The sequence below is a fragment of the Lithobates pipiens genome, unplaced genomic scaffold (assembly GCF_037356315.1).
Source record: "Lithobates pipiens isolate NorthernLeopardFrog02 unplaced genomic scaffold, aLitPip1_a1.2 Scaffold_101, whole genome shotgun sequence".
Classification (NCBI taxonomy): domain Eukaryota; kingdom Metazoa; phylum Chordata; class Amphibia; order Anura; family Ranidae; genus Lithobates; species Lithobates pipiens.
In genome coordinates, this window is record NW_027507688.1 from 114569 (window position 1) to 122648 (window position 8080).

At 47.8% G+C, this 8080-nt stretch overlaps 1 non-coding gene across 1 annotated transcript; it reads right to left on the reverse strand.

Annotated features, from left to right (window-relative positions):
- Positions 1–1123: 1123 nt before the first annotated feature.
- On the reverse strand, positions 1124–1195 carry TRNAG-UCC (transfer RNA glycine (anticodon UCC)). Its single transcript has one exon. It is a non-coding gene; the product is annotated as a tRNA-Gly (tRNA).
- Positions 1196–8080: the final 6885 nt, after the last annotated feature.

Consider the following 8080-nt stretch of genomic DNA (forward strand, 5'->3'; position numbering starts at 1 on the left):
TTTTAAAAGACTTTTTTTCCTGCACAAATGACACTTTGTGCAGGGACAGTTCTAAGCACGGGAAACATGCGCCCCTTCACAGGCATACTATAGACACCCCCCAGGCACGAAATTTAAAGGAATATTACACTTTTATTGTTTCACTTTAATCATTATTAAAATCACTGCTCCTGAAAAAACAGCCGTTTTTAAAACTTTTTTTTGCATTGATCCATGTCCCCTGGGGCAGGACCCGGGTCCCCAAACACTTTTTATGACAGTAATTTGCATATAAGCTTTTAAAATTAGCACTTTAGATTGTGAACGTTCGAGTCCCATAGACTTTAATAGGGTTCTAAAGTTCACACGAAGTTTAGGTCTGTTCGCAGGTTCTGGTGCGAACCGAACAGGGGGGTGTTCGGCTCATCCCTATTCACAAGCTCCCCCCTGTGTAGTTCTGGGCGGATCCCTCACTTTTTCTCATGACCATCCTCACCCCATGAAGGTGAAATCTTCCATGGAGCTCCAGATTGAGGGCGATTGATGGTTATTTTGTATTTCTTCCATTCGTGAATAATCGATCCAACAGTTGTCTTCTTCATCTCACCAAGCTTCTTGCTGATGGTCTTGTAGCCCATTCCAGCCTTGTGCAGGTCCCCAATCTTCTCCCCGACGTCCTCTGACAGCTCTTTGGTCTTCCCCATGATGGTGAGGATTGGAGGGAAGGGATTCTGTGGACAGGCGTCTTCTATACACATAACGAGTTGTCGTTAGGAGAACCTTCTTACATTGACAGGACTAATCTGTGTACCACATGAGCACCTAGTGGAGCCAGTCTGTGGGGGGAGGGTTATTGTTGGTTGGTAGGTGTTTTTTCCCCCACTGTATATAGTACATAGCCGGCCTTTCTTCAGCAAAGTTGTGAAGAAGAGCCTAGAAAATACCTGAAAGGTAGCCGAGTGCTCCACCTACTGGCTGACACTGAGAATACACAACAATCACACCTACCTGCAAGAAATCTATTCTAAGGTGTGTAATAAAATCCATACAAACCCACGACATTCACTTCATTCCTTTACATTTTATCCCATCGCTAATCTGCACTCCACATATAATTCCAGTCTCTGGGGAGAATCTTGGCCATTATGTTGGCCGGGAATCGAACCCGGGTCGTCTGCTTGGAAAGCAGCTGTGCTCACCACTGCACCACCAACACAAAAAGTTGCATGTTTTTGTTGTGTGGGGGGAAACCGGAGTACCCGGGGAAAACCCACGCAAGCACAGGGAGAACATGCAAACTCCATGCAGATGGTGTCCTGGTCAGGTCTTGAACCGAGGACCCCAGTGCTGCAAGGCTCACCGCTAAGCCTCTGTGCTGCCCCATCTTAATGTGGAACTTCACCTAAAAAGGGAAGTTCCCCTCCTCCTCCTCCCTCGCTCCTCCTCCGCATCTTCAACCTGAACCCTGAAGGGGCGGGGACAGGACACCTCACCTGGGAATGGAAGGCTTGCTCCTAATAGATGGTGGAGACAGTCCACTGACAATACTGCTTTATATTTGTTGTGTCTTCCCGTTCACACAGCACAACTTCAACAACATTCGAAAAATTTCTACTCACCTGTAAAGGGGGAACTCCATGCAAACAAAATGACCTCCAAAATCTATACCAGACCCCCATCCGTGCACCCAGCCTGGCAGGCCAGGAAAGAGGGGGTGAGCATGCACCTCCCCCAACAGGGGCGGGCTGGGCCAGCGGACTTATCTAACACCCTCCCCCCCACCAGCGAACTTATCTAACACCCTCCCCCCACCAGCGGACTTATCTAACTCCCTCCCCCCCACCAGCCTACTTATCTAACACCCTACTCCCCAGTGGACTTATCTAACACCCTCCCCCCCACCAGCGGACTTATCTAACACCCTCCCCCCCACCAGCCTACTTATGTAACACCCCCCCACCAGCGAACTTATCTAACTCCCTCCCCCCCTCCAGCGGGCTTATCTAACACCCTCCCCCCCACCAGCGGACTTATCTAACACCCTCCCCCCCACCAGCGGACTTATCTAACTCCCTCCCCCCCACCAGCCTACTTATCTAACACCCCCCCCACCAGCGAAGTTATCTAACTCCCTCCCCCCCTCCAGCGGGCTTATCTAACACCCTCCCCCCCACCAGCGGACTTATCTAACACCCTCCCCCCCACCAGCGGACTTATCTAACACCATCCCCCCACCAGCCTACTTATCTAACACCCTCCCCCCCACCAGCGGACTTATCTAACACCCTCCCCCCCACCAGCGGACTGATCTAACACCCTCCTCCCCACCAGCGGACTTATCTAACACCTTCCCCCCCACCAGCGGACTTATCTAACACCCTCCCCCCCACCAGCGGACTGATCTAACACCCTCCCCCCCACCAGCGGACTTATCTAACACCCTCCCCCCCACCAGCAGACTTATCTAACACCCTCCCCCCCACCAGTGCACTTTCCCAACCAATCACCCCCTCCGGCATGCACGGCCAGCAGCACAGACACACAGCCACCTCCTAGACCCCCCGGTCAGTGGTGCGGACTGATCTGGGAGGACACCCGCCTGCTGCATGCCTGCCACTTACCCCATCTTAGTGGTGGGTCAGGCAGCAGGTGAATTGCAGCACGATACATATAGGGGGTGGAGAGGAGAGAGGGGGCGGGGCCCTGGTGCCCCTAATGGGCCTGCATTGCATTTTGGTTCTTCTGCTTTGAATGGAGCCCTCAGTGAGCTGATTCGGTGGTTCAATGGGCCACTTGACTGGACTAGCTCTGTGGAAAGAGAAAAAGAAGAGATATTACAGAATGTTACACACGACTATGGCCTTCCATCTACATTAAAGACGTCCCTCAGTTTTCTAGTACTGATCAGTTTATGCCAATTCCCCAAATGTCCATTTATATAAGGTGGTCTTCTCCACAGAAGCAGCTGGCCAGATACTTGGCGGAGGTTTTGGTGTTGGGTAGAGGAACCCTCTCTATATGTTTAGCTAGTGCCATGAGCCAAGTCATCTTAGGTACTGGAGGAGAACAAATGCCATAGAGGAGAACATTACTTTACTGGGATCCCTGAGGGAAGTTAGAGGAACACTTAATGGGATGTCCCAACTGGGCTGACCAACCACTGCCAAGCAAGCCGGAAAACCTTTCCTAATCACTATTCTTCCCCCTGAACAAAGCACCCCCCTCCCCCACCTTCCTCATAACACTAGGAAAGGAACATTCATCAAAGATCTGCAACTTTGGAAAATTCCATATGAACTGAGATTTGGTCCCCTCTAAAATGTCCTCCAGATACCAAAGGGTTTTGTTCTCCCTCCTCTAATCCACAACTGCCCCCGTGTATGGGAGATCGTACTTCATAGACAGGGGACTTTATCCTAGATAACTATGTAACTACAGGAAAGGATACTTACTATTATGGTCCGGCCATATTCCCGATAATCGGGATGGATCTCAGAAAGTTTATGAATAGTCCAGCATTGTGAGTCTGTTGTGTGGTTGTGTCAGGCCGGGATGAAGTTGGGTATGCATCCTCAGTGACCATAGCTTCTTCACTCCTGTAAGAGAAATTGGAAGGTAAATCATTTGCTACTAAAGTTATGAGATGTTGTAAAATGTCATTAGAAGGACTGGGAGAGATCATTTGTGAGCTTGGACTGATGTGCCGGGCCAAGAAGGAAGCAAGCATGGCCGCTGCCTTGGTGCTGTATTGGAGTCTTGCCTCCCCCTTTCCTCTGCCACCTTCTGGCCAGAAAATAAGGAACCCTCCATGGACATGGCTGAATATTGCCCATGCGGGGGTCTAGTCTGTGTTTCCAGGGAAAAAGAGATAGCTCCTCATACGGCTAGAAGGAACATGACAATGTAGCCATTTTATCCTTAAACTAGGCTTCTTGGCCGTATACAACTTAACTAAAAAACATGTACAATGAATCCCCAGGACATAATAACACTGTTTGTACTCGGCACTCCTAACCCCACACCCAAATATACACCTAGGGGAATACATTAGTATCTGGATCTTCAGCATAATCTGCAATGCCATTAATGGCTGGATGGAAGGACATTATATGGTCCTACTGCATAGGTGGCAGACCTGGCTCTCTTGTTATTTCTTCATAAAGTGAGCTGCTGGTAGTTACATATTTCACCACTAATCATCATCATCTAACCAAGAGGCTCTTCTCACTTTTCCCCACCAGACGTTTTCTCTTCCAGTGACTGGAATTCGTATCATGGGCTCATGGGACTTGTCATCTCCAGTCATTAGTGATTGGCCTCGTCCAATAATCCAGAACATCAAATGATCATCTGGATCCCAAATCAGTTTCGAGAAATCGGGAAACCAACTGAATGATAATTGCAGTTTGGTTACCATGGACACCAACACTTTACATAATTCATTTACCATTAGGGGAATCTTAGATGAGCTTTGTGCAAAGAATACAATATAACCTTTCCATTAAGAGTAGCAAAAATCCCTCCCATGACCCTGTTTTTCCAATTTTACTATCACTACAGATTATCCTCCAGATCTAAAGATCAGTGCCCCATCATTGGTGATGTCACATTGTACAAAGGAAATTCCAATGAAGAAACTTACGTGTTGATTGGAGATCTGCTGCTTGTATGGAATTCCCCATCATCGAGGTGTATCATTATGTCGATGGGTTCTGATGGTGGGACAGCGGGGATCTCACTCTCAATCCAAAACTAAAGAGAAAAAAAAGTCATATTCGTTATCATAGAAGCTCCAGGATGACATAAAACAGATCTATCATATAACATCCTTCAGTTCAAAGCAGGTGAAGCAATAGATGATTTCTGATTGGTTGGTAGAAGTTTCTGCATTTCTCCCATTGCTTGACTGATTAAGCTGAAGAGGAAATAGTTTGATCCAGGGAATTGCGACAACTGCCTGTGTGAGGTCACCGAGGAATCCGTCTGTCTTTATGAGACAAAACTGCCCCCCGATCCCTGACCGCAGTTTTTTTTTTGCCTTCCTCTGGAACAAACTGTTACTGTTTTTGGTCCACTTGCCAACCAGCCGCCGTCATTATACTGCGGCAGGTCGGCACGATCCCGCGAGCCGTCGTCACTGTACGTCGGCTCCTTTAAACGGGATAGCAGGCATGCGCGTGCCCGCTGCATTGCAGGGGGGTGCCAATGCTCAAAACCGGCAGACGCGATGACAGCATGCGATCATGGGCACGAGAGGCAGAACAGGGATGTGTGTCTGTAAAGGGAAGATATTTGCCAGCACACCAGGGAACGACATAAATAGCATCCAAACGGGTAAAACACACAAATCCCTGTTCTGTGAGGAGAGGAGAGGAGAGGCAGATCGTGAGTCCTAATAGCTAGGAACCACGATCTGTCATCTACTATAGTCTGTCCCCTCCCCCCACAGTTAGAACACACACTAGGGAACACAGTTAACCCCTTGATTGCCCCCTAGTGTTAACCCCTTCCCTGCCAGTGACATTTACATAGTAATCAGTGCGTTTTTATAGCACTGATCGCTGTATAATTGTCAATGGTTTCAAAAATGTGTCAAAAGTGTCCGATGTGTCGTAATGTCGCAGTCCCGATAAAAATGGCAGATCGCCGCCATAACCGGTAAAAAAAAAAAGAGCAATAATAAAAATGCTATAAATCTATCCCCTATTTTACAGACGTGATAACTTTCCTATATTTCACTCGGATATATTGTCTTTAGGTACGGAGCCTCCCTGCCGCTCATTCCTCCACTATCCAACAATGAAGGAAGGATCACCTTCTATATAGTCCATTCATTGCCTTCCTGTATGGTTATATCTGCTCTAGATCTAATCTATCTGATCATTGGAGGAGCTCTGCCTACTGATCACTTCTATGGATTTCCATATGAGGGACATGAGAAGGTCCCCCAACAATCTCTGTTGCCTATATCTGGGCGTGTCTATAACATACGGATATTTTATACCCAACCAGCATAATATCCTCCTACTGATGTGTAATCCTCCATGAAGGCAATGTCCCCCCTTCACTTTATATATTCTATATGCAAGAACATGTACTTACCTGTCTGTCTCTGCCTTCATCAGGGCCGACTTCCCATTGATCCCCGTATCTTTGATTGTCCATCGCGGCTTTTCTTGCCCGCACTTTCTCTAGGAGTTCTCTTTTCCTTCCTGTTGTCAGCTGCTTTCCTTCTTTCTCCCAGTATGCCTTCAGTGCATGGGCTTTCTGGAAAAGTCTTCTCTCCTCTTTCTTCAGCTGCAGGTCTGTCTGCTCCTCCACCTTACCCTCCTCCATCTGGGCTTTTCTTGCCCGAACTTTCTGCAGAAGCTCTCGTTTTCTTTCTGTTGTCAGCTGCTTTCCTTCCTTCTCCCAGTATGCCTTCAGTGTATAGGCTTTCTGGAAAAGTCTTCTCTCCTCTTTCTTCAGCTGCAGGCCTGTCTGCTCCTCCACCTTACTCTCCTCCATCTGGGCTTTTCTTGCCCGAACTTTCTGCAGAAGCTCTCGTTTTCTTTCTGTTGTCAGCTGCTTTCCTTCTTTCTCCCAGTATGCCTTCAGTGTATAGGCTTTCTGGAAAAGTCTTCTCTCCTCTTTCTTCAGCTGCAGGTCTGTCTGCTCCTCCACCTTACTCTCCTCCATCTGGGCTTTTCTTGCCCGAACTTTCTGCAGAAGCTCTCGTTTTCTTTCTGTTGTCAGCTGCTTTCCTTCTTTCTCCCAGTATGCCTTCAGTGTATAGGCTTTCTGGAAAAGTCTTCTCTCCTCTTTCTTCAGCTGCAGGTCTGTCTGCTCCTCCACCTTACTCTCCTCTATCTGGGCTTTTCTTGCCCGAACTTTCTGCAGAAGCTCTCTTTTTCTTTCTGCTGTAAGCATCTTTCTTTCCTTCTCCCAGTATGCCTTCAGTGTATAGGCTTTCTGGAAAAGTCTTCTCTCCTCTGCTTTCTTCAGCTCCCCGCCTGTCTGCTCCTCCACCTTACCCTCCTCATATTTCTTCTCCTCCATCTCGGCTTCTCCTCTGGAGAGTGCCTTCAGAGCGCGGAATTTCTTCCATTCATCCTCCGCCATTCTCTTAATTTCCGCCACCATGTCTTTAGCTCTGTTTAGAAACTCTCTCCTCTCGTTCACTTGTCTTTCGGTCACCCTTATAAAATCCCAATCCTCCTCCACTCTTCTCCATTCGTCTAATTCCGACATCATATTTTTAGTTTTGTAATACATCACTCAATCACTTTGAACCTATAAAAAGAAAAAAGAAAGGGTAAGTAGACGTTCAGATTGTAAAGCAAAACTTCACTCCAAAACATTTTCTTTTAGATTTGTATGGAGTTGGGGGCGGGGCTCAAACTTTTCTGAGGTTTTCCTTGTTTTCTGTGACCTGCCTGGGAAAGTTTCCCGCACTTCCTGTCCTCTCAGAAGGAAAAGAAGTGAGGGAAAGTCTACCAACCACATCACAGATGCCAGTAATTATCACCAACTGAGGTTCCATCCCCCCCCCCCCCGAAATTCTTATAAAGAGTTGCAGATTATTTCAATGAGGAACATTTTGAAGGTGCTAAATAACAGTGAGACTAATAGGGGGCGGGGCTACAATTTAAGCGCGGGTGTGGGGTGCACATATTAGGGATGGGGCGCACACACCCCAATGACATTGATCGTTCTGGGGCCGCCATTCACAGATAACTCTAAACCGATGGAATGTAAAGGCTCTCAGAGTGCCCCCTATGGAGAATTGTGGGTGATGTCGTTGTCAAGGGAAACTGCCGGGTGAGAGTTCAGCTGGAAATGGGCTTATGTAACGGGGCGGACGTATAACCGGAAATAATGGGATCTTCTAAGTCAGTGCAGACGGGTACAAATCGGATGTACACATCCCCCGGGCAATTGAATCAGAGAGGCTTCATTCACAAAGCTCTAACACAAGGCTGAGGACCTTCATATTACACAGCTGGCTGCAGGCCCAGACTGGGACAAAAAATAGGCCCAGGCATTTTGGATTGAGCAGCCCATGACATGTTAACCGACCCCTTCCCCACTCTTCACCCTGACAGATCCCCTGTGAGAGGGG